The sequence below is a fragment of the Podarcis filfolensis genome (assembly GCF_964270895.1).
Source record: "Podarcis filfolensis genome assembly, chromosome: 16".
Taxonomy (NCBI): domain Eukaryota; kingdom Metazoa; phylum Chordata; class Lepidosauria; order Squamata; family Lacertidae; genus Podarcis; species Podarcis filfolensis.
This window is the reverse complement of record NC_139620.1, coordinates 19,111,214-19,138,582: the sequence shown is the minus strand read 5'-3', so window position 1 is coordinate 19,138,582 and position 27,369 is coordinate 19,111,214. Positions and strand designations below refer to the sequence as shown.

Sequence of the window (27,369 nt, the reverse complement as noted above, 5' to 3'; positions counted from 1 at the left end):
CGTAAGAACTTTCTTGTTTCCTCCCTGCCTCTTGGTGCCATCGGGGGACAAGGGAGAGGATTCCTCAAGCCTGACACCACCAGGGACAATTGCCGTTTGATAGTTCTGGCTACAAATTCTGCACCAAGAGGAGGATTCTGCAATCCTTAGGGACTAGCCTCTTCCCGTAGGAACTGTCCACACTATTCCTGTTGTGTGGACAGGGAAGCTGTTTGGAGCTTCCTTCTCTCCTTAAAACGTTTTGTTTTGTTTTACTGCCTCCTTTTTAAAGCTGCGGGATTCAAGGACTGAACCGGGTACCTCCTATCCCTGAGCTACAGTTGACACATAGCAGTTTGCTCATTCCAAGTTCTCTCTCCCAAAGCAGCACTTGATCCCACAGAGACAACCAGCCTTACACTCATAGGAATCTCTTTACACAACTGCAGGAGGATTCTGGGTTTTTTTAGGCTCTCCTGTATCGGCAAGCCACTCCGGACAGTTTACAAAGCTCAAAAGCCCACCTGCCCAAGATAAATGATACAAAACAGCCGGCAGGTGTTCGGGGGTGCCTAGCAGATTGGGACGGATCCTGAACTGAAGCAGGACACTTCAGAGAGGCTTGCAGGATCTCTCTGAAATGACCAGAACTGAAGTGGGAACCTCCAGAGCGGTTCGTGGTGCTGCGGAGATTCGGAGGTAAAAAAAAACACTGCAGGCAACACGCTTGCCAAACCTTCTGCCCAAGCTTGCCATATATGGAAAATGCCAGAGAGGGGAGGGGGAGGGAGAGAAGTCTTGGGACTGACAGATCTAGCTCTGAATCAGATTTTAGGTCCCGGCTTCCATCCCCAACAGCATCTCCCGGTAGGGCTGGGAAATCCCCCTGCCTGAAACCCTGGAGAGCCACTGCCAGTTAGTGTAGGCCAGGGTTTCCCAAACTGGGGTCTCCAGCTGTTTTTGGACTACAACTCCCATCCTCCCTGAATTGTTATCCAACAGCAGCTGGAGACCTACATTTGGGAAACCCTGCTAATCTAGATGGACCAATGGACTGACTCAGCTTAAGGCACCCTCCTCCATTCCTAATTTTTTGCAGGTCTCTCTAAGCAGTACATTGCACAGCTGCAAGAACACCACCCAAAAAGACCAGCAATGGCAGAGACATCACAGGTACACAGGAAGCTTGCCTTATGCAGAGTCCAACCAGCTTAGCATTGCTCTTCAGATAAATTTCCAGCCCTACCTGGAGATTGGAACAGGAACCTTCTGCATGCAAGGTAGATGGCTCTACAGGGTCTCTGCCATGGGAGCATATTCACCCAGTCCTTTTCCAGCTACACTGGCTCCCGGTGGAGTACAGGGTCAGATTTAAGGTGCTGGTTTTGACTTTTAAAGCCCTTCACAGCCTAGGAACCTCATACCTATGGGACCACCTCTCCTGGTATGCCCCGCGGAGGACCTTAAGGACCATAAATAGCAACACCCTAGAGGTCCCGGGCCCTAAGGAAGTTAGATTAGCCTCAACCAGAGCCAGGGCCTTTTCAACTCTGGCTCCGGCCTGGAGGAACGCTCTGTCTCATGAGACCAGGGCCCTGCAGGAACTGATTTCTTTCCGCAGGGCCTGTAAGACAGAGTTGTTCCGCCTGGCCTTTGGCTTTGAATCAATTTGATTCCCTCCCCCTCTTTCTTTTTTCCTTTCTCCTCCTGTGAAGAGGCTGCATCTTAATGTTTTAATGTGGTGTTTTAAACTTGTTTTTTAAGTTGTGTTTTAATCAACTTGTCTTTATTATTGGTTGTTAGCTGCCCTGAGCCCGGTCTTGGCTGGGGAGGGTGGGGTATAAATAAAATTTATTATTATTATTACCACTGAGCAGCATGATCAGCGCTTTTCTGGAGAAAGAGTGGGAGGGTCCCAGAGACTCCCTGAAATATGCGGAACAAAGGAGAAGCGCCTGTTTTGGATGGAATTCCCCATTCCTCATTCCACAGGCAAACTCTCTTACAGCCCACCCTCAGAGATCTGAAAAGCAGCGATTTCACTTTGCAGCACCAGCAGTGATCCTCACACCAATATCACACCCCGCCCTGTTGACAGCTCTCAAAAAAGGCGCACCGGCTGGCTGCGTGCAGGCATGCCCCTCGGACAGCATCTCTGGCATCCAGGGATGAAGAACATGAGAAGCACCAGCAAGACATCTGGATGCCTGCATCTTGGGACCATTTGGATTTTGGAAACCAGACAGCTGGACCAGTGCTGGGAACCTTGCCTGCAATTATCACAATCGTATTTAATATGCAGAGTGGGGGGACCTGCGCATGAGGTCCAGCCCGCCTGCGGATAGCAAGAGGGGGAAAGGGGTGGCAGAAAAGAGAGAGGGGAAGAACGAAGGGAGGGCACTCACTTTTAGAAACACAGAAGCAGCCTGATATCGAGCTGGAGGCTTGGTCCATCTAACTCTGTTGCCAGCACTGACTGGCAGCTGCACTCCATGGTTTAGGGGGGAGGACAATCCTAGGCTTTCCTGGAGAAGCCAAGGATTGAACTTCAGCATGCAAAGCAAGTTCTCTCCCCCTGAGTTATGACTCCTTCCCTAAAAATGAAGTTGCTAGTCCTCACCGTTCTGAATTAAAGGCAGGTTTAAATAGGAATGTAGGAAGGTGCCTTATACCGAGTCAGATCCTTGGTCCATCTAGCTCAGTATTGTCTAGACTGGCTAGCAGTGGCACTCCAGGTTTTAAATCAGGAATCATAGAATCATAGTTAGAAGGGACCCACGGGTCATCTAGTCCAACCCCCTGCAATGCAGGAATCTCAGCCAAAGCATCCGTGACAGATGGCCATCCAACCTCTGCTTAAAAACCTCCAAGGAAGGAGAGTCCACAACCTCCGGGGTCTCCCTCCGTCCTACCTAGAGAATGAAACTGGGACGTTCAGCATGCAAAACAGGTGTTCTCTCATTGAGCTATGGTCCAATGACAAAGACACCCCCCGCTCAAAAAAATAAATAAAAATCTCACCGTCTCTTTCTCATACCCAGGTGCTTTAAAGAAATCACCAGCATCACCCATTTTCCTCTGCTGGTTCAGAACTAAGGCAAATGGTTCACCTATGAAAAGAGCTGCCAAACCCAGATAATGCAAGGAGACCAGCAACCAGCCCCCGAGACCCCGAATCCAGGCCATTTAGCCTTTAAAGACCAGCAATTTAAACAGAGAAAGGAAGCACATCCTGTGCATCAGGTACATAGAACAGAGAAATCTGCCTTATATTAGACCATTAGCCCATCTAGACCAGTATTGTCTACACTGACCAGCAGCGACTCTCCAGGCAGGGGACATTCCCAGCCCTATCTGGAGACACCGGGGATTGAAACTGGGATCTTCTACACATCCATCAAATGAGTTATGGCCCTTCCTCTTTGTTTCTTGCCCCAGCCCCACCAAGCACAGGCACGCAGCCTGGCCCCAGATAGAATGCCTGATGGAACACAGGTCCTGGCAGGAAGCGGATTCCCCTCCTGAAATATCAGCACACATTCCCCATCCCTGATGGTGCACCAAAAGGTGGGCTTTGAGGAGGCATTTGAAGCTCCTAAGCAAAACTGATAAATTGTAGGAGGCAGGTCCAGGTGCAAAGCTGGAGAAGAGCCAGATTTGCACACAAGCATGGAGAAGAGGCAGAGGATGCTTAGTTACAACATGAGGTTTAACTTGGCTTCTCACGTATCTACTGGTACATACGCAAATGTGCATTAGAACAGCCCGACGCATCAGGCCAATGGCCCACCGAGTCCAGCATCCTGTTCTCAGAGTGGCTGGACAGATGCCTGCAAGCCAGACCTGAGCAGAACAGCATTCTGCCCCCCTGCAATTCCCAAAACAACAATAAACCAGCCTATGGTCACATAAAGCATCCTCAATAAACACACGTCAGTTCATGCATAAGGTCCATCCATGTAATGGTGTCTATTCCACCTGTCTGTTCATAAAGTCCAAACAATCCACATGAAAGGTTGTTACAGTTCCACAAAATCCTTTCACAGAGTCTAGACAAGGATTTCCGGAATATTGGCCTTGTTCCACCATCCTGGGATTCATCAGGAGTTAAAGCACTAAGTAATGCAAATAAATACAATATCATGATCTCACATCTTACAGCAACAATAATATCAAACAATAAATAACTGTACATACCATATGTGATATTACAAGACAGTGGATCTTATGGCATAGTAGCAGCTGTGGTAAGCAGCAACTGTTACAAAGTAGGGTTATGTGGACAAGCACAAACTGACTAGAGAATGATCTGATCCACTAGATCTTCTGCTTTGTTCATTTGTTGAACTTTATGAGTTACTTCTGTTGAAATTTGATACAATGAATAGTATACCTTATTTATCTAAGAACACAGCCGGTTACGTCCCCTGCAATCAGTGGCGTAGCGTGGGTTGTCAGCACCCGGGGCAAGGCAAGTAATTTGCGCCCCCTAATCCGTGGATTTGCGCCCCCTAACCCGTGGATTTGCCCTAACCCCAGATGTTGCGCCCGGTGCGGCCGGCCCCCCCTGCACCCCCCACGCTACGCCACTGCCTGCAATTCCCAGCAACTGGTTTTCAGAGACATACTGCCTTTGACAGCGAAGGTAAAGCATGCACACCATGCCTAGTAGCCATGGGCAGCCTCATCCTCCATGGGTTTGTCTTATCTCCTTTTTAAGACATCCAGGTTAGTGGCCATCCAGTGGCAGAGAGTTCCACTGTGCACTGCATGAAAAAGTCCTTTCTGTCCTGACTCTCCCAACCAGAGCTTTCCAAACTGTGTGCCGTGGCACATTAGTGTGTCGGCTGCAGTGTGCAGGTGGATTCCTCCCGGGGCTGGAAAAGGGTTACTTAAACCACAGGACTTGCCGATCAGAAGGTCATGTTTCAAATCCCCGCGACGGGGTGAGCTCCCGTGACTCAGTCCCTGCTCCTGCCAACCTAGCAGTTTGAAAGCACGTCAAACTGCAAGTAGATAAATAGATACCGGTCCGGCAGGAAGGTAAACGGCGTTTCCGTGCACTGCTCTGGTTCGCCAGAAGCGGCTTAGTCATGCTGGCCACTTGACCCGGAAGCTGTACACCGGCTCCCTCAGCCAATAAAGCGAGATGAGCGCCGCAACCCCAGAGTCAGTCACGACTGGATCTAATGGTCAGGGGTCCCTTTACCCCTTTAACCTCCCGCTTGCTACTAAAACTGCGTCGCGAAACTTAGCACATCTAAAAAGTGTGTCAACAACATGAAAAGTTTGGAAAGCTCTGCTCCCAACGTTCAACTGTCCATGAGTTCTCATGTTAGGAGAGAGGGAGGGAAAAAACTTTTCTCTTTCTGCTTTCTCCATCATTAAAAAAAAATTCTATCTCGTCTCCATTTCTCTAAGAAGTTCCAAATGCTTCGGCCCTTCCTTGTAGGGGTGTCGTTCCATCCCTTCAATCATTTCTTTGCCTGGGGGGGCGAACGAACACCCCCCCCCAAGTTGGGCACCGCTGTGTTAAGTGTAGGTTGGAAACAAAAGATCGGCCAGACCCACCTCTGCCTCACAGACTTGTAGAGTTAGAAAGGACCACCAGGGTCATCAAGTCCAGCCCCTTGCAACGCAGAAATTTTTCACCGAATGTGGGACTCGAACCTGGGACCCTGGGATTAAGAGTCTCGTGCTCTACCGCCTGAGCTACCCGTCCTTTACATTACAACCAGTTCTCCTCCCACGACCTCCCGTTGCTGCTGCTACTTTGCTTGTTTCTCAGCAAACCACGTTGCTCCTGATGTGAATCACAGCTGTTCCTTTCCCCCTGCCTAAGAGTCACTCTCTCTCCTTAACAACAACACCCCCACTAGGCGGGTTTTAATCCCACCAGCAAAAAAAAAAAGAGGTCTCTAAAGTCCCCGGGGGAATCTATAGAAATGGAAACCACACTCCCCTGCTAGGCAGGCTCAAGCATTTTGAATACATGAGGTAGGAAAGGGTAAGTCACTCACTGCCTGCATAGGCCGCATTCACAGAGAGAGATCAGGAGCCCCACCTTTTACTGTAGAGAAGAAAAACTAAGAGATAGGGCACAGAGGCTTCCTACAGTTTGCAGAACAAAAGGATCAGGCTTATAGCAGTGTGGGGAATCTCAAGAACCCAAGGCAGCCCTGTTTATCTTTTCTATGTATTCCCTGCATTTCATAGAATCGGATGGGGTCCCAAGGGTCATCTAGTCCAACCCCCACAATGCAGGAATCACAACCAAATAATCCCTGACAGGTGGCCATCCAACCTGTTTTTTTAAAAAAACTCCAGTGAAGTCAGTGCTGTAGCTACGGGGTGGGAGGTTTTTTTCGCCCTGGGTGAAGCCTCCAGAGGACACCATTGAGGCTCCCAGCCTGTGTGTGTTTGTATGTACAGTTGTACCTCGGGTTACATACGCTTCAGGTTACAGACTCCGCTAACACAGAAATAATGCTTCAGGTTAAGAACTTTGCTTCAGGATCAGAACAGAAATCGTACTCCGGCGGCGCAGCAGCAGCAGCAGAAGGCCCCATTAGCTAAAGTGGTGCTTCAGGTTAAGAACAGTTTCAGGTTAAGAACGGACCTCCGGAACGAATTAAGTACTTAACCCCAGGTACCACTGTAAATGTAAAGGAGGGGTGCCAAATTGGGTCTTTGACCCGGCAGAATAAAGCCTCGTTTCGCCCCTGACAAAGGAGAGCCCACCACTTTCCATGGTGGCCGGATCCACTGTAGAACAGCTCTTACCATCAGAAACTTCTTCCTAACATTTAGTTGGAATCTCCTTTTCTGTCATTTGAATCCAATGGTTGGGGTCCTCCCTTCCGGAGCAGCAGAAAAACAAGCTTGCTCCATCTTCCATGTGACAGCCCTTCAGATATTGAAGATGGGTTAAACCACTGAGCCTAGGGCTTGCCGATCAGAAGGTCGGCGGTTTGAATCCCTGTGATGGGGTGAGCTTCCATTGCTCTTTCCCAGCTTCTGCCAACATAGCAGTTCAAAAGCACACAAGTGCAAGTAGATAAATAGGTACCACTGCGGCAGGAAAGTAAACGCATTTCAGTGCACTCTGGTTTCCACCACAGTGTTCCATTGCACCAGAAGCGGTTTAGTCCTGCTGGCCACATGACCCGGAAAGCTGTCTGTGGACAAATGTCGGCTCCATCGGTCTGAAAGCGAAATGAGCGCTGCAACCTCATAGTCGCCTTTGACTGGACTTGACCATCCAGGGGTCCTTTACCTTATACTTTTAAGAGCACATTCAAAGCACATCCCCGCCCTCAAAGAATTCCGGGCACTGTAGTTTCCCCCTCACAGAGTTCCAATCCCCAGCAACCTTTAGCAAACCACAGCACCCACAATTCTTTGAGAGGGCAAAAGAAATGTGATTCTATTATGCTTCATAGTTTGCACACAGCCTTAGAAACCAGCAGCCATATAGCACTGCAGACGTGGATTTAACGCAAGCCCCCCCCCCCCCCCGCTTTGCAAACTAAATCCATAACCAGGAAGCTTCAGGAATCCAAATCCCACCCCCCACCCCACAAAAATAATCTTTTATTGGGCTATTTAGAAGCGGGGGATAAAAGCTTCCCGCCCCCTTCTCTCAGACAATTTAGCCCTATTTGATCCTCGCCCCCCCCCCGGAAAAAGCGAGGAATGATGTGGGGGGCGTTCAAAGCTGGGTTGCTATGGGAAGACAGCGCGCACGCAGACAGCTCTCTGCCCCTTCCCCCGTCCTCCTCCTCCCACCCCCACCTCAAATTCCGAGTCGACGGTAGAGATCCTCGGACCTACGAGCGAAAGGGGGCGTGCAATCGCAACCCCCTCACCCCCACGCAAACACTTTCCCTTTCGCGCGAGGCGCACGTGCTATATTTGGAAAGCTGCTAGCCCGACCGGCGGCGGCACCTCTGCGCAGCTTCCCGTCGAGAGAAAGGAGGAGATCCCCGACCGCCCTCCCCGCGCAGGAAGCTGGAGGGGTAGAGGAGAGGGGACGCCCCCTCGGAGGAGGGAAGGAGGCAGGCGCCGGGGCTGTCGCGGGGCCAAGAATCCGTCCCTTCCTCTCCCCTACCCCTGAGCCACCCCTTCGCCTCCCCTCCCCTCGAGCCAGCCCCCTTCCCTCCGCCCCCAGCCACTCGCCTGCCTGGCTCCCGTCTGTCTGCCTCTCTCCTCTCGCTCCGACGGCAGGTCGCCCGCAAGGGCGGCGGGAAGCGCGCACGCCCCAAAGGCTGTGCGCTCTCTCGCACCCCCCGACGGCGAGCCTTTGCGCACGGCAGAGCGCCTTTGCCGCCGCTTCTCTCCGTTGGCTGCCGACGCCTCCCCCTTCCTTTGCCCTCTCGCGGCCTCGGCGGGCGGCTTCTTCTCGCGCTTCCCAGGAGAGGCGGCGTGACCTTTCCGCCCGGGGCGCTCGTTGGAGGGCGCTGGAGTCCGACGGCTGCGCGGAGAGGCCCGGCGCGCGAGAACCGGCGGCGAGCCTAGCGAATCTTTTTAAAGGAAGAGGGGTGTGTGGCGGTGGTTAAGGGTCGGACTCTGCCCAGGCCGCCTGCTCCGTCTCTCAGCCCGGAATCCAACAGGTGGCCCGACTCCGTGGGATGTGCATCAAATGTTAGTCCCACTCAGAGTAGGGCGCGCGTGCGTGTCACTCCCTACAGGCAGCTCCGCGGGATACTTCAGTATTAATCCTACTCAGCGCAGAGTCTTTAGAGTGAATGGCTGTGGCTAGCAGATCCATTCATTTCAATGGGTCTACTCTTGAGTAGGACAGGCCTGCAATGTAACCCCAACCTTTTGACTTTCACCTGCTGAACTCTAATTGGATCTTCTCTTCAGTGTCAAATTGGTGGGGTGAGGGTCATCAGAGATGTAGGTGTTAACCCCTCCCTGCACAACCTCAGCACCAGAGGCTTGATCCGGACCAGCCCCCGCCCCCCAAGTTGCTTCGTCTGCTGTTCAAGGTTTTAAAAGGGATAGATAAGAAAAAAGAAGAGCTTGCTGCTGGATCAGGCCCAAAGTTCATGTCGTGCAGATGTCTGTGGTACTCCCCCAAGGAGGGCTGTACCTAGGGGTTGGCTAGTTTGCCACTGCCAAGGGCACACAAATCACATCCCTCTGGTTCAGAGTGGCTACAAGCTGCTTCTCTGGGTGGCCAACAGCTCCTTGCCCAAGGGTGCAAGGCAAGGGAGCCTCTGCATGCCTTCTCCCCCAAGCAGGATTCTGAATAGCTCTGTTGGTTAGAGTGTGGTGCTGATAACACCAAGGTTGCAGGTTTGATCCCCGTATGGGACAGCTGCATATTCCTGCATTTGGGGGGGTGGATAGATGATCCTCTGGGTCCCTTCCAACTCTTGGTGCCCTGTGTGGTGGAACCAGCCATGCTGCCCTAAATTCACCTCTGCAATAAGCTTTACCTTTACTACTACTACTGCTGCAAAAAAAAAACAACCCTCTGCTTTTTAGCCAGTTTTTAGAACAAGCATAGGCAAACTCGACCCTCCAGATGTTTTGGGACTACAACTCCCATCATCCCTGATCGCTGGTCCTGTTAGCTAGGGATGATGGAAGTTGTAGTCCCAAAACATCTGGAGGGCCAAGTTTGCCTATGCCTGTTTTAGAAGGTTAGGCTGCCATCCTATGCACACCCGCAAGCCAGCTCAGCTAAACTCAAGTGTGCAGCTACCTTCTGGGCAGACATGCACAGGCTTGCATGGCAGGACTCCATGCTTGAAGGCAGCCTGGATAGCTCAGTTGGTTTGAGCATGGCGCTGATCATGCCAAGGTTGCAGGTTCGAGTCCTGTATCTGACTGAAGGGCCTCAGCACAGTGGTTAAAGCATCAGCAGAGGACACCAGGGGAATGCATTTCAGTTTATAAAAGATATATAAGCATTGTAGGATCACAGAGAATTCAGACCATGTTATGCACAGGTCAGGGCCATAGCTCAGTGGTAGAACATCTGCCTTGCATGCAGAAGGTTTCAGGTTCAATCCTCACCATCTCCAGGTAGGAACGGAGGAGAGAGACCCTTGCTTAAAAGTTTGGAGAGCTGCTGCCAGGCAGTGTAGACAATACTGAGTTTGACGGGGTCTGATGATAAGGCAACCTCCTATATCCCTGTGTGTCATGGGAAGCAGCGAAGCTCAGTTGTTAGGACACCTGGCTTGCATGCAGAAGGTCTCAGGTTCAGTCCTCAGCTTCTCCAGGATGGACAGGCAATGCCAATGTAGACAATCCTGAGATATATGGCACAAGAGTCTGACTTGGTCTAAGGCAGCTTCCCATATTCCTATTTAAATATGCTTTTAATTCAGAACCATGAGGACTAGAAACTTATTAGGGGAAGTGTATTAACTCAGTAGGAGAGAGAACAAGCTTTGCATGCAGAGGTTCCCAGGTTCAATCCCTGGAATTTCTAGGTAGGGCTGGGGAAGACCCCTGCCAGGAATGCTGGAGAGTTGCCACTATTTAGTGGCAGCTTGTTTTCTCCCGCTCTGGAAGGTAGGACTCGAACCAATGGCTTCAAGTTGCAAGAAAGGAGATTCCAACTAAACATCTGGAAACACGTTCTGCTAGTAAGAGCTGTTCGACAGTAGAACGGTCTCCCTCGGGAGGCGGTGGGCTCTCCTTCCTTGGAGGTTTTTAAGCAGAGGTTGGATGGCCATCTGTCATGGATGCTTTAGCTGAGATTCCTGCACTGCAGGGGGCTGGACTAGATGAGCCTTTGGGTCCCTGGGGATTCCATGACAACGCAGAGCTAGATGGACCAATAGTCTGATTCAGTAAAAAGCAGCTTCCCTATGTTTGCAGTGACCAGCCCTTGCGATTCACCCATGTTTTCTCTGATCCTCTGGAAGCCAGATGTGAGCTTTTAAGGTCAAATATAAATCCCAGCAGCTTGGCGTGCTCAGGGCCTCCAGTGATGGGTCAATCTCCCCCTATGCATCTCGGGGAACATGAGGCTGTGACCAAAATGTGGGGAGCAGCGGTAGGCGAAGTCCTTCTCCCCTAGCCTCACAAGCCCCACATGCAGCTGACGGCGGCATTGATCTCACTCGTGAAAGTAGGCTGACTCTGGAATAATATCGCCCAACATGGCAAAAAAGCTTTTCTTTGGGAGATTATAGCAAAGAAATAAAGCCTCGTGGTGGGGACAAAAGCCTCCTGCCGCGCCAAGGAGCGCAGAGGCAAAGTCACCCCGTCTATTCCCTGGGATGCAGCTCCAAAAAGGTTCAAGCGGTGGTTCATTGTTCGCTCGCACTAAACGATGGCGATTAACGCACGGGAGAAACTGATGCATCCTGAAGGCATGACGGTGACCTGGGAGCATTTGTGTGTGTTTGTGTCTCTGTGGATACACATGCGGCGAGAAATGCATCACTTTGCTACAGGGCCATCAATTCCAGGGGCCAGATCTGTAAATAGGCCTCCACTGACTGCCTTGGCAGCCTCCTGATGCTGGAAATCAATAACGACATCGATATTATTTAAGCACTTTGCACTGGATGTGAGCATTAAAGAGCTCTGTTGAATCAGGCCAAAAAAGGCCTACTCTTTACAGCGGCCAACCAGATGCCCACCTTGCCTACAAGCAAGGTGTGGTAGCAAAAGCCCACGCCTATAGTTACACCCCTGCTATCAGATCTGCTTGCACATGTTCGTAAACATGACTCCCTGCGGTCCTGTTTAACTGAACTGTGCCAGATGGTCATTATGCGATCAACTGCTTTAAAATTGGTACCTGAGTTTAATTACTTCCTCTTCCCTCCCTGTCCCTTTTTCCTTGTGTGTCGTGGTTTTTGTTTGGGGGGTGTTGTTGTTTTTTATATTGTCAACCTGCAAGCAGGGACTGTTTCCTTTTAATTGGTTGTGTGCAAGCCACTCTGGAGTGGGGTACAAATGCCCTAAACAAATAAATTTACAGGAGCCTAAGGCTGCTAGATTAGGTGAAGCAGTTATTTCATTTTCAGTAAAAGTAGTCAGTTGTTTTTGCTTCTTTTTATTTATCCTTTTGACCAATTTTGGGTTATATTTTTAGGGCATTCTTATTGATTTTAGTTAACTGCTGACTGTGTTTCATTTTTAAAATGTGAAAAATGTAAATGTGTAAGATGTCCTGGGGACTGTAATCCTGCAACCATTTCTAAATGGAGAAGATTGACAAGGCTTCCCCCACCCCCCAACTTCACCTGTGGTTCCCTGGGGTAGACTCACCCGTGCAAAAAAATTAAGCATCCCCAGGGGCAACTGCTTTGATGTTTTGTGTGCTGATGTTCCAGACCTGCCTGTGTCTGAACATAGAAGGCAGCCTGAAGATTGCAAATCTTCCCCCTGAGTTGGGCAGTTCTGGGGAAATCCGGGGGGGGGGGGGGTGTGGAATTCTCTGTTTGCAAAGCAAACATTACTAATTGCCGGAACACTTGAGCAAATTTGCCACCGACTAAATCAAATACAGGACAACTTGAGAATTGGGTTGCTGAAACTATTTGTTGCAGGGAAGGAGGGAGAGTAAAATAGGTCAGCAAAAGTAGTCTGAGTAAACCAAAGGGATGGGGCAGTGAATTAATTGCTCAATGTGATTTACAGAACAAGCTCAAGTGACTTTGTGTTGGGTTAGGAGGGGTGTGGATAGACAGACATGTCCCACCGCCTAGCACTGCTAGCATCTGTGGCCTCCCACCTGCATCTAGATTTCAGTGTGATGCCAGCATCACTCCCCTAGTGCAGAGCACCCTGTTGCAGAACCGCTGGCAGAAAACCCTGGAATGAAGCTTTCAGGGGGCGGAGAAGGACCGGGGGCTGAGCTGGCCCAGGACCTTTTGGAATCCAGACTGATCCTACAGTCATCATGTGGTGCCAGGAGGCCCAATCCGGACCAATCTAGAGTCTTCCCCACCGCACTCCTTGCCGCTCGCAGGATAAGCCCATAAACTGCTTCAAACAGCCCTTTTGAGAAGCGCTGTACGGCAGTCCCCAGACTTGCATTTCAGCTGAAACGGGAGCACAGAGACTGCCTTAAAGTGCTTCTCAAAAGGGCTGTTTGAAGCAGCCACTCGCTGCCTTCTTCATTTGAAGGAGAAGGGGGCAGATGCTTAAACAGCGCTTTTAGAACCCGGCATTAAGCAGGATCGCTCTGCATAATGATCCAGGACATCAACCTCAGTATGTCCTTAGCCAACGCCCACTGTGGGTCACTCTGAGAAAAACAACAGCAACCTTAATAAGCTCCAGTCCCCTTCCCGCAAAAAATACCCACAACAGATTCTTAGGGGAGTCTGTTTCCTCCATTTCCAATAATCGACTCCTACTCTCTGTTGCCTGTTCTTGAACAAATTATGTGTACAGGCAGCCACTCATTCACTTGGGGGTTACGTTCTGGGTCATCACATGTGTTGGTGGAGCGCATGTAAGTCTGCTGCACACCATTCTGCCCTCTTCCAATGCTGAACATGGCATGCACATGTGCAGTCACACATGTCTCAAATGTGCACAAATTGAAGGTTGCCTGTATACTGTATAGGAGAATCCAGCAGCAGCCCTTCAGGACTGGTTTTTTGTTTTTTTAAAGCTAATATTTATCCTCTTCCCAGCCACAAGGGCTAGAAACATCCCCCCCCCACACACACACATAAAACCAAACTAGCAAGAAAGCTAAGATCCTGAACGCTGGGAAAATACCCTTCATTCCTCCACTTGTGTGATATGTTCGTGGTCGACACTGGTCCCTGCTTAATGTCAGTTCCCTTTGCCTCCCTCCATCATTAGATGAAGATGCCCGCAGCTAAATCTTTACAGAAGCCTCGTCTTAAGTAAATATCCTGAATTCCTCCTCTTGAGCGATCACTTTAGAATGCTTGTTACCAGTTGTGTTGAAGATAACAAGGGGAGGAGGCAGGAATCACTCGATATATTATCCAGCAGAGGCAGGACAGTTAAGGTGGATCCGAGTTTTGCTGTTTGGAAACGAAAGGGGGGAAATCTACCCTTTTGCGCTTTTTGCCCAACGAGGTACCATACTTTCCCGTGTATTAGATGAGGGTTTTTACTTTCAAAAATAAGTTTTAAAATGGGGGGGGGTCTCATACATGGTCAGTGCATATTGGTGACATGGGGTTGGTTGCTTCTGCTAGCTATGTGCGTGTTTTGGTGGCTGCAACAATGGGCGTTGTTGATTTGATGTCGCTGTGGCAATTGGGTGGGCGATTGGCAGCTTCCGCCTGCAAGGGATTACCTGATAGTTGGCCTTTATGGTCAGATGGGTGAACGATTTTCAGCAATCCCCCCTTTAAAAAGCTCAGCAACTCTGGGCAATCTCCCCCAATTTTCTTAAGTTTGAGTCCCCCAAAACAGGGGGTGACTTATACATGGGGGCGTGTTATACACAGAAAAATACGGTAGTTAAATTTGGAGACTGTGCATTGTCAGACTTGTCGGTCAGTGCTGACATGATGGAGTGCTCTCCTACAGGAAAGGGGTAGGGAGAAATTCCTCTACCTAGTGGGTGACATTTTCTGAAAATCACAATCACAGAATTATAGAATTAGAAGGACGGGGACAAACAGAAGAAGACGCCTTTACCCCGGTATGGCTCCCCTTTATCACATACACAGCCCAACAAGACAATGACAATAATCCACCAACAGCATACAAATCAATATGGTTAACCTGATCCAAAACACCCACCCACCCCACTCACACACAGAAACAAAGATCACCACAGCCAGTCACAAGCAAACAACCACACCCTAGGCCAACCCCAACCTCTCTCACCACCAAAGAAACACAAATGAACAGCAGAGAACCTGCACGAGCAACGCTGACACCAAACCCTACATACATTAAGCAAAATAGAAACATCGCCACCTGACCCCACCCCTACCCCCCATCTTCCCCCCTCCACCCCTTCCCCCCCAATGTCTCAACAAATGAAACTGATTTGTAAAAATGTTACATGGAAAAAATACTAGAGACATTACACATACTTCTGTAAAACAAGAAAATCTTTAATAAAAAAGAAGAAGAAGAAGGAACCATGAGGATCATCTAGTCTAACTCCCTGAAATGCAGCAATCTTTTGCCCAATGAGGGGCTCAAACCAGTGACTCTGAGATTAAGAGTCTGGTGCTTAATATATCTAGATCAAAATGCAAGGATGGTTGTGAGCAACATTACTACTGAGATGTGTAAAATATCAAAAGGGACAAGACAAGGCTGACCACTGTCGCCTTTGCTGTTTATGTTAGTCTCAGAAGTCTTGGCGTGGGAAATAAGAAGTAATCAGGAGATAAAAGGAATTACGGCAGGACAACGGTCCTACAAGTTAAAAACTTTTGCAGATGTTGTGATGTTATCATTAGAAAAACCATTGGTTTCCACCCCAAAGGTGCTGAAAGAAATTTAAAATAATTGGTGAATTAGTAGGCTTTAAACTCAACAAGACTAAAACCAAAATGTTAGTTAAAATTATGAAGGAGAGTGGGGAAAAAGAACTAGAGGGAAGAACAGGTCTGATGATAGAGAAAAAAGTAAAATACTATATTTAGGGGTATGGTTAACAGCAAGGAACTCAAATTTGTTTCAAGATAATTACGTTAAAACATGGAGAGAACTCAAGAAAAAGTTGGAAATATGGAGAAGGACGAAACTTTCCTTATTAGGATGGGTGTCTTTTCTTGATATCCCTCTGTATTTATTCATATTTTATTAGAATAATTCCATTTTTAAAAATATAGAGTGAGGAAAAGAGAAAGAAAACAGGTGAATGAGAGTGAAAATATAAAAAAAATCCACACATTAATATACAGATGCGTATATTCTTAATATCCTAATATGCATATGATTGTCAATTGCTTAATATAAACTCATCCCAAATATGATATCCCTCTGTATAAACAAACTTTCTGCATTAACATAGCCAGAAACTAGATCCCAACATTGAGCTTATTTGTACAATTCCCCACCCAGCGCCATTCCCAATAAATAGTAATGAACAGCACTTCAGACAAGTTTCTTTTTGATCCTGGTAGGATGCTGTTAAATCCCTAACACCATAGATTTATCAGAGTGACGGCCAAACAGAAATTGCAAATCCCTCATAGCAAAACTTTTTCAGCTTCTTCCTTAATCAGTTCCTCTGATAAAAACGATGCCGTTAAGAAGGTGGCTGTTATATAGAGCTTTGAGGCTGGCATGCTTAGCTTCACCGAATTAACATAACCTAAAGATTTAGTCTGGGAGGTTTCCTAAAGCAGCCAGCACATAAACAGCTACGTACAACAATGCATATAAACTCTATAAAATTATAGATGTGGCGCTGTGGGTTAAACCACAGAGCCTAGGGCTTGCCGATCAGAAGGTTGGCAGTTCGAATCCCCACAACGGGGTGAGCTCCCATTTCTCGGTCTCAGCTCCTGCCCACCTAGCAGTTCGAAAGCACGTCAAAGTGCAAGTAGATAAATAGGTACCACTCCGGCGGGAAGGTAAACAGCGTTTCCGTACACTGCTCTGGTTCACCAGAAGCGGCTTAGTCATGCTGGCCACATTACCCGGAAGCTGTCTGTGGACAAACACTGGCTCCCTCGGCCTATAGACTGAGATGAGCGCCGCAACCCCAGAGTCATCCGCGACTGGACCTAATGGTCAGGGGTCCCTATACCTTTTTAATTCACTTAAAAATTACGCTGCAGAAATATAGGACAGCATGAGGCTTAGATTCTTTGTATATATATTACAGATACTTTTTGAATTTTATTTCTGCATAATATTACCAGGCTTTTAAAAGTAAATTGAAGCAACAATGCGCAAGAAGCTCGGACGTAAGCAGGCAGTTGATACGCAATGCGGTCTGACGGGGACCCAGATGCTGACTCTGTCCTTGCGTCTTACTCTAGCAACCGTATTTCAGGACCTCATAACGTCACACTCACAACATCAGGGACCTCATTCACCAGCTCATATTCCAGTGTGATCTCTGCCACCATCTGCCAGCAAAGCCCTTCTGCATTAGACGTAGGACAGGCAGGGTCAGTCTCTGTGCAGAAGAATCAATGGACACAAATCTGATGACAGGAAAGGCAATATTCAAAAGCTCACGGGGGGACATTTGAAACTTCCAGGGCACCCTGTAAGTGGGTTTAAAGAGGTCATCCTAGAAGCAAAGGGAGACTGCGCCGCCTCGAGAGGTTCAGTGCCATCAACTGTGGATTGAAACAGGACAAAGGATCTGAGACACGTTATATGTATCAGTTGGTCTACCAGTGTCAGAATGTCCAAGTCATCAAGAACTGTTTTGTGAATTATCATTTAAGTAATAATTGGTTGGCAGTACTTTCCTGCGTTTCAGTTCCTTCTAAGGTCACTTTTGACAATCCCTCAGTCCAATAAGCTGCAACTCATGAAAACACTTCATGTATCTGACTGTATTTTTTCTGTGTATAAGACTAGGGGTTTTTAAATTTAAAAATTATGTAAAAAAGTTGGGGTCGTCTTATACACGGAGGGTGGACTGGCGACTGGTTGCTGCCACGAGCAGGAGATTGTCAGCAGCGATAGGGTGGGCGATTGGTGACTGTGGCAAGGGCTGCTGTCGATAGATAGGCTGGCGCTGTGGCAATTGGGCGAGCGACTGGTGTTTGATGGCGGCTATTGGGCAGTCTATTGTTGTCTTTGGCGGTGCGTGCTATTCTCAGCGTTGGTCAGGTCGGTGAGCGATTTTAGGTACACCCCCCCAAAAAAAGCTCAAAAATTGTGGGCAATCTCCCCCCATTTTCTTAATTGTGAGTCTCCAAAAATAGGGGGCATCTTATATATGGGGGGGGGCGTGTTATACACAGAAAAATACAGTAACTTTTTATTCAAAGCAACCAAAACAACACAGGCCTAGTGAACCCAGCAACAATTTCCTCTAAGGTCTTGCCCCACAGCTACCTAAGTCCCCATCTCTCCTCAGAGACTGTGTCTGTGCACAACCAGTATCTCCTCTGCTCTTTTTACTTCCACTCTAACCACTGCACCACACTGTCTCTCTTTAAATGTGAGCAGAATCAAATTTCTTCCCCACCCTGATCTCTGAGACACTGTGGCCTCCTTCCGTGATCCTCGTTCCTCCTTGCCACTTTCTCGGGTTCTCGTAGCTTCTTGTTTCTCTTTCGATTGGCCGGTCTCAAGAGCTGTGGCTCGGTTGGAATCCCCTCCAATGACGCCGTTGGCCAGCACTCAGTGTTACGTGTGTGTTTTGGAGCGGGTGGGGGTTTACCTTGTGATTGGCTCTGCTGAGCCAGCTGCCTTATCCTTGTCAGGGGACCTTGACCTGCATCAGCTGAATAAGCTTCTCAGGTTCCACTGACCTGTACAGTATTTCAGGAGGGTGACTGATCAGTGACGCAAAGCCAAGTCTGGCCTTCGGACCAGACTGGCAAATTCGGGCAGAGAGGGAGGGAGCTGGCCCACCCCTAACATGTGAGATCCAACTCCCAAATTAAGGCACATAAGCAGCCCCCCTCAAAGCCCTCTGGACTGCTTCCAACTTTCAAGAGCCCTGGCCATATTTTTTTTTTTTTTAAATGATGACGCATGAAAACAATATAAACCACCTCTCCAAAAAAAAAGGGATCCGGTGGTTTGTTTACATAATCAGCTGATTTGATCTGACATGTTCATCATGGTCTAATATAGTCTGCCATCAGAACAGATTTTTAAAAAATTGTATTTATGAACGTTTTAACTCTTTCATACAATAATATCTTTATTAGTTAATAACAGAAAGGTCCCGTCCCCCCGTGCTGGTCCTACACAGAGTAGACCCAATAAAATGAATGATCCTAAGTTAATCAAGTGCATCCATGTCAAGGGGTCTACTCTGAGTAGGACTAGCAGTAGACGCAGCCCTATGTTTGTTTGTCCCAAGTTACATCTCTTCTTTGATTCGATTTGAAGCCCCCAGCTGCCACATTTTGATCCGGTGTGCCTAATGCCCCAGTTCTCCCTGACCCACAAGTTCATGGGCACTGACTTATGTTCACAGATCTCCTGAATTTCTGTTTCTCAGTGAAGGAACATCAAACCTGGATCAGCCAGAAGAGGATCAGCTCAGTGAGTTCTGCGGGTGGTCCTTCTGGATGCCTGGCCAGGAATATTCATGTCAATAATAATAATAATAATAATAATAATAATAATAATAATAATTTATTATTTATATTCCCATCGTTCTGCCCAGACACTGAGGTCCAGCACCGAGGGCCTTCTGGCGGTTCCTGCACTGCGAGAAGTGGGGTTGCAGGGAACCAGGCAGAGAGCCTTCTCGGTAGTGGCGCCCGCTCTGTGGAATGCCCACCCATCAGGAAATAAACAATTACCTGACATTTAGAAGACATCTGAAGGCAGCTCTGTTTAGGGAAGTTTTTAATGACTGAAGTTTTAATGTATTTTTAATATTTTGTTGGAAGCCTCCCAGAGTGGCTGGGGAAACCCAGCCAGATGGGCAGAGTATAATTAAATAAATTATTATTATTATTATTATTATTATTATTATTATTATTCCTGCAGGAAACCCACAAGCAGCAGGATTCGAGTAGAAGAACGCTCTCCCCTCCTGTGGTTTCCAGCACCTGGCATTCAGAAGCATTGCTACCTCCAACTGTGAAGGCAATGCATACTCATCATGGCTGGTAGCTCCTCCATGGACTCATTTCACCATGATAGCTCAGTGCTCAATCACAGTGAGGCCCACATCATCCTTGACCCTCTTCAAAAGGAGTGTGAAGGCCAGGAGCAGAAGGGGTGGCATCTGAAGAAGCTCATTATAGGCCTCTTATTCTCATATAATGCAAAAGCAGAGTATATCAGGGCAACCTGTCCAGATGGGAAGTTTCCAAGTCAGAGTTAGAATTAGTAATTGACTCACTCCTCCGTTGTTATTTCAGAAACAGAGCGTCCATCATGCCAAAGCAACCTGAGAGCTGTTGCATTCTGTGTTTTTTTTTTATAAATTTTTATTGATTTTCCAACATGAATTAAAACACATTACAACTAACAAAACATAGACAAACAAACATATAAACACGTATAATTTCATAACCTCTTTTTCTTAAGCCTTATTTCAACGACTTCCCCATACCTCCCTTTTCTGCATCCCTGTTTTAAACTTTTTCAGCAACCCCTAATTTCAATTACTTATGATTCACTTTCTTTAATCCTTTTTCTCTTACCCAATCATTTATCGCTGCAATTCTGTTTTACGTTACCCATGACATTTTAGCACTCATTAATTTTACAACAGTTCTTAATATAAACTTTAAATTTCTTCCAATCTTCTTCCACCGTCTCTTTTCCTTGGTCGCGGATTCTGCCAGTCATCTCAGCCAGTCCCATATAGTCTATCACCTTCGTCTGCCACTCTTCCAGCGTGGGTAGTTCTTGTGTCTTCCAATACTTTGCTAAAAGAACTCTTGCTGCTGTTGTAGCATACATAAAGAACGTCCTATCTTTCCTTGACACCAATTGGCCTACCATGCCCAGGAGAAAGGCCTCTGGTTTCTTATGAAAGGTACACTTAAGGACCTTCTTAAGAGAGCTGTTGCATTCTGAGCAGGGATGGATTTCAAACTCCCTCATTGTTCCAGGGCGTCATCTGTGAAATCCATCAACAACCATTGGAGGGATTTTCAAATAAGGAAGTTGCTGAGAATTTCAAGTGGGGAAGTCATGTTGCGTTTGCATCCTACTTGCATCCCTTAGACATGCGTCCTTAGACATCCTACTTGCATCCTTAGACGTTTGGTTGGCCGCTGTAAGAGGAGGATGCTGGGCCAGATTGGCTTTGGGCCTGATCCTGCGGGGCTCTTCTTATGTTCTTAAGAAGGGGAGGGGGTCCTCTGGGGTGTGCATGGTTCTGTTTCTGTCATCCTCTGAAATTTGCAGTCTTCTGAATTTTGCAGTGCCATTCCCCAACCAAGCAATGCGTTCATAAATGCATGCGCCAGAGTTAAGCGTACATAAAAATGCATATATTCACGAAAATACCATACAAAGTGCACTAAACGAGTGGGAAAATGTTTGCAAAAATGTGCATATCCATCAAAACTGCATGAAAAAGCAATACGTTTATTAAGAGAAGGGTCCACTAAAATGCCAACAAATTTTCTTAAGGATGGGGGGGAGGGGGTTTGCAAATTGCTGAGGAAGTGGGGAGAACTGAACAAGAAGGGGAAAATGAAAAAACTTGGAGAACTGAAATTTGTCCATCCTTTGCCCAACCAACTACTCACTCACCCCCGCCCCTCTGTTTGAAGGTTTTTAAAAAAGCACCGGCAATTGCTGGAGCCTCCAAGGGCAACACAAAAATAGCCGGAGCAGAAAGAGAATCTCCTGAGTGGCAGGAGGAAGCTGAGAGGAGGCTCTGCATAAGGCTTCCGGAGGAGACCCCAGACACGGCCCCTGCCACCTCTGAGCCCCTACTGCTATAGATCCAATTAATGCTGCTGTGGTCAGCAAGCATGGCCCAAGGGAGGCCTCCTGCCCAGACAGTGGGATGGCCTTGGACACACAGCAATGGAAGAGGGAAAGTGAGCAATTAAAACCAGCACTCTTGCGCTCCCTTGCTGCGTCGCCGAGGAGCACGGCAGAGCCTGGGAGCACAACCTGTCAATCAGTTTCCCTTCCGCCCTGAAGACAATGGGCTGGGAAAGATGACAAGTGGACTGGAGATCCCAGGTGTTTGAGATTAGAAGGGCGCTATGGGACTTTTTAGGATAAGCTGCTTTTTAAATATGACATTTTGGAGCTTGGCTGGTTATATGTACACAAAGACATGCATCCGTGGAGGAAAGGGGGCAAGTGCCCACCCCCACCAGGTGAGCTATAATCCCAAAATTTGTGGAGGAGGAGGCTATTGTTGGCTACCAGCCACAATGACTATGCTCCACCTCCATGGTCAGAGTCAGCCATGTTTTGGAATACCTGTTGCTGGAAACCAGAGGTGAGGAGGAGAGTTCCCTTGTTTTCTGATCCTGCTTGAGGGTTAAAAGTTAAGTGAAAGGTCTTCTTCACATGGTGCATAGTTACATTATGGAACTCACTGTTGGAGAGAGAGAGGTTTGGGAGAGAAATCCTTACTCTCTCCCAGCAGAGTGAAGCAGAATGGTGATTGCTCCAAGCACGTTAAAACTTAATTAGATTTACATCTGCCCTCGTCCACCTTTAAACAAATATTCCCTCTGAAAATACTTAGGCTACAATAAATCACATTTCATTGCAGTTTTTGGGTTAGCAGTGCCGGATTTATGTATAGGCTAAGTAGGCTGAAGCCTAGGGCCTCTAAATCTAGGGGGCCTCGCCAGCCCTCCCGCTCCCCAGTGGGCAGTTTCCCCTCTCCCAAAATTGCAAACCCAAGACTTCATGTGAGGGCAGGGCAACTCAGGCCCAGCAACTATTAGACTCAGGGCTAGCCAGTGGGGCCCAATTTGAAGCAGTGGGGCGCAACTTGATTATTTATTTATTTATTGGGGGGTAGGGCCTCAGTTCACAGCCAAAGTCTGCAAAATCTTATAGCTATATTAAAATCCATCTAGATTGCCCTGGTGCAGGGGCCGCCTTAGGAGCGGCCCGCAGGGCCTAATTTGGCCCAATTGCTCCAATTGCCTTAAGGTCAGTCCTGATGAGACTGTGCAGAGGTTGGACTGACAAGCCCTGCACCTTCTAGGTCCCTGGTGTCACCATTCAGAGTACAGACTCAAGGACTTGTTATGGAAATAAAGGGGGGCACTTATTGTAAATCAGTTTTTTCTCCTCTTCCCCCCCCAACCCCTGAGACAATGAGCCCAGCCACCTTTTATTCACAGTCGCATAAGCACTACACTACAACATGCCCATAAACTTGTACATTCAACCACTGAAATATACACTCAATATGTAGCAATGGAGATTTATGTTACTGCTTTATGAATGAACACTGTGTTTTATGAATGGACTCTGTATTTTGTGAATTACCACCTAAGAGCCACCAATAGGAAGCTCTAGAATCTGACAGCTAACCTATTGGGTACTATCAAAGAGCAACCCCTATTGCTGAAAGCAGGTACCAGCATGAAATGCTTCAGCTCAGCCTTTGCACTGTTGACTGAACACCCCCTGCTGTGCAGATAATGGAGAAAGCTTGTAAATTGTATCCCTTCTGGCATCCTGGCCAACTCTATTACACTTGTGTAAACCCTGGTGCACCAGAAGCCCAGAATAGCAGCAAATAAAATCCGCTCATACGTCAGCAGCTGATAAGACTTGTCAACCAGTTCTTCCAAAGTCTTCCTAAATTCTAAAGCTCCAAAATACAGGTCTAAAGCTCCAAAATACAGGGAAGAGCAAGGCATACAATGGGCACCACCAGTGAAAAGGCCCTGCTCCGTGTAACTCCTGCCCTATCATTTGATAGGGTGCCCACTTGCCCTCCTTCTTGACATGGAATGCTCTCTATTGGAGTCTCCAGGTCCAGTACAAAGACCATAAGCAGGGAGAGCAGGGACCTTGAAGTTCCCAACAGCTGTTAATTAAGCAAGCAAGCAAGCACACAGGTCACCTTTGTCACAGTCAGGACGCCTATGTCCTGGCCAGGCCTGCACCCAATCTTGTTTTTGTACAATCTTTTTTGTCCTCATAACCAAAATTATATTATCAACATATACAAGCAGAAAAGTTGTTTTCCTTTGTTTGCAAGGAATCGTACAAAACAAAGTGGCACTAATAAAGAAAAGTGCCAGGGTGGCAACAGAAGGCAAACTAAAAATGCTTTTGCAGTTCATCAAAACTATGCAGCAATATCAAGTTTTGGGAAAACTGGTGCTATTAACAGTAATCCTTCTAGTTGGTTAATTGGTTCGGAAACTTCCATGCACATGACATGTGATGCTAATTATTTTCCCCAAGAGTTAAATGATAAGTAATCAGAGGTAGCTACAGGAGAGCTATGAGATTCAGGGGAGGGTCAGATGCCTTGTCAATCCCAGCAGGAATATAAGAGGACGACCCGGCCTGCCCAGGCCTGTGGTCTGCCCAGCATTCTCCTAAAGAGGGGTAGCCTATCGTGGAAGACTTGGGTATAGTACGCAGATCTGAAAGGGCCACAAAGGGTAAACCACCCAAAAGGTATGCTGTAGAGTTTGCTAAAACAGTGATAGCAGATACAGCTGTTGTTAGTAACTCAGAGAAGGTTTGGGAACCTTCAAGCTTCCAAGAGGTCCAAAGTTTAACCTCAGAGGATGCTGAGCCATGGCTGGTAGGTAAAAGAACAAGGGCCAGAGTTGGTGTCACCTGGAAGCTGGAGAGAAAGAGACCTGTTTGCTCTGTGCTGAACTCCAGGGATCTCCTGCAAAACTAAAGGGGAAACAAGATCTACAGGAGTGTTAATTCTGTGAGACCCTCCATTGTATGCTCAGCCTGGATATATATGTGCAAATAAAACCATATATCCTAAAAGACATCACAGTCTCCACTAACCCTCATTCCAAGGAAACAGAATCCTGGGTAAGCGCAGGAATCCATGGAGTTTCTCACCGCTCAGAGATTAGGGTGGCACATAACACAAGGGTTGCCATATTTCAAAAAGTGAAAATCCGGACACCAAAGTTGTTGGTCTTTGACAGCAGATTCCCGGCTATGTCCGGACATATGGCAACCCTAACATAACAATATGTTTAAAAATAGTGCTTGGCAAACATAACAATGCCTGGATCCTCTCTCTTGCTCTCTCTTCCAATTAAGAAGCTTACTTTCAATCTTAAAGGCTGCCAGGGCAAATATAGCTAGCTGCATTTAGAGTCTTTGCAGCCTAGCAATTTGAAGAACCCAAGTCCATCAATATGGGCTGGCCAAAATATGGCATCTACATTGTGAAAGAAGTAGGAACTCTGTTTTTGTTTGTTTGCTTGCTTTTGTTTTGTTTTACATTGTCAAAAGTTGCATATTCAGGCCCAGATTTAATGTTCTCTGACCGCCACAGCAAGAGCTATTGTGCAATACAAAATCCAGCACAAGAGTTGTGCTAGCGGGCGGAAGATTCTTCTGCAACAAGTTGTGCAAAGGGAAGCATTGGTGTGACAGCAATCTGGGCTCCCACCAGCCATGCTTGCTTCCTGCATCTCCTTTTGCACAAACCATCCTGCTAGCACTAAGGTAAAGGTAAAGGGACCCCTGACCATTAGGTCCAGTCGTGGTCGACTCTGGGGTTGCGGCGCTCATCTAGCCTTATTGGCCGAGGGAGCCGGCGTACAGCTTCCGGGTCATGTGGCCAGCATGACTAAGCCGCTTCTGGCGAACCAGAGCAGCACACGGAAACGCCATTTACCTTCCCGCTGGAGCGGTACCTATTTATTTACTTGCACTTTGACATGCTTTTGAACTGCTAGGTTGGCAGGAGCAGGGACCGAGCAATGGGAGCTCACCTTGTTGCGGGGATTCAAACCGCCAACCTTCTAATAGGCAAGTCCTAGGCTCTGTGGTTTAACCCACAGCGCCACCCGCGTCCCAGCCTGCTAGCACTAGTGCACCTCTAAAGGACTTTAACTTGTTGCTATGTGAAATCCTCTCTCAGATTCAACTCTTGCATATCACCCATTTTACCAACATAAGAAGTTAGTCAGCTGCCTTATACTGAGTCAGAACATCTGGTTTGGTATTGCCAACACTAACCGACAGTAGTTCCCCAGGGTTACAGGTTCAATGCCCTACCAGGATTCTTGCCTGAAGGGTTGCTGTGAGTCAGAGCCGGCAATACTGAGCTAGATGAATGAATGATCTGACTTACTGTACATGGCAGCTTCCTATGATCCTGCAATGTGTCCCAACCAGAGCAGGAATGTGGCTGCAGCGGCTGCCTCAAGGAAGACTAAGTATGCATTGAGCATCCAGCCTGCCTGCCATACCATTTGGGAGCTCCAACTGTCTGTGCTTGATAGGCTAATGCTTAATCCCTCTAATGTGCCGGATAGTTCCTGAAAAGTGGGATAATCCCTCGTGCATTTAAGAGGCGTTCTTAGCAACAATCCCTTTAGCGGAGACTTGCTCCAATAATAGCCAGATTAGTCGCTGGGGCTGCAGGGGCCTTTCTGATCTGGGTCAGTGCTCTACTTCTCTTCCTTCCCATTGAGCAGGTGGGCAATTTGCAGGGCAAACTGTGTGCAGCTTCCGACCCAGTAAACTGAGCTCAAGCTAAAAGCGACGTACTGTATCCCCCTTGGAAAGCGCAGGCAGGCAAGGCTGCAACTTGGTTCTTGACAGTCGTGGCTGCTGGATACTGGTAGGGTGGGATTCAGGGAGCCCGACAGCAGGTGGCGCCAGAGACAATGGAGGTGGAGCCAACTAATTCTACTGTTTTTTGCCGCCATCCTCCTCCTTGTTATAAGAATAATAATAATAATTTATTATTTATACCCCACCCATCTGGCTGGGTTTCTTCAGCCACTCTGGGCGGCTCCCAATAGAATATGTGAAACACGATAAAACATCAAACATTAAAAACTTCCCTGAACTTCAGATGTCTTCAAAAAGTCGAATAGTTGTTTATCTCCTTGACACCTGACATGAGGGCATGCCAGAGGGAGGGCGCCACTTCCAAGAAGGCCCTCTGCCTGGTTCCCTGTAACCTCACTTCTCACAGTGAGGGAACCACCAGAAGGCCCTTGGAGCTGGACCTCAGTGTCCGGCCAGAACGATGGGGGTAGAGATGCTCCTTCAGGTATACTGGGCCAAGGCCATTTAGGGCTTTAAAGGTCAGCACTAACACTTTGAATTGTGCTCGGAAACGTACTGGGAGCCAATGTGGTCTTTCAGGTGTTATATGGTCTCAGTGGCCACTCCCAGTCACCAGTCTAGCTGCCGCATTCTGCATTAGTTGTAGTTTCTGGGTCTTCAAAGTAGCCCCACGTGGAGCGCATTGCAGTAGTCCAAGCGGGAAATAACTAGAGCATGCACAACTCTGGTGAGACAGTCTGTGGGTAAGTAGGGTCTCAGCCAGCGTACCAGATGGAGCTGGTAGACAGCCGCCCTGGACACAGAATTGACCTGCGCCTCCATGGACAGCTGTGAGTCCAAAATGACTCCCAGGTTGCACACCTTGTCCTTGTTGAGTTCTGCAAGTGCAATGCGAAGGCAGAGGAGGATGGTTCATTAAAGCAAGTGGGGGGCTGTCCTACCAAGCTCTGTCTGCCTTCAGTCATCTCCTGCCTACCTCCTTAGAATCGTAGAGTTGGAAGGAATCCCAAGGATCATCTAGTCCAACCCCCTGCAATGCAGGAATCTCAGCTAAAGCATCCCTGACATGACCACCCAAACTCTGCTTAAAAGCCTCCAATGAAAGAGTCTACCACCTTCCGA

The 27,369-nt window shown here is 47.9% G+C and overlaps 2 protein-coding genes across 3 annotated transcripts in view; both read right to left on the bottom strand.

The window, feature by feature from the left end:
* The window catches only part of NOS1 (nitric oxide synthase 1), a gene marked incomplete at its 3' end in the record, with an annotated part of 182,931 nt that extends 174,445 nt beyond the window's left edge, over nt 1-8,486 (bottom strand). Inside the window, exon 1 of one of the 2 annotated variants that reach the window (XM_083589715.1) lies at nt 8,158-8,486. The remainder of the gene's footprint in view (nt 1-8,157) is intronic. The other variant, XM_083589716.1, reaches the window with a different exon arrangement.
* WSB2 (WD repeat and SOCS box containing 2) overlaps nt 1-27,369 on the bottom strand; it is a 349,668-nt gene that overhangs the window by 81,121 nt on the left and 241,178 nt on the right. The gene's annotated exons all lie outside the window — the stretch shown is intronic.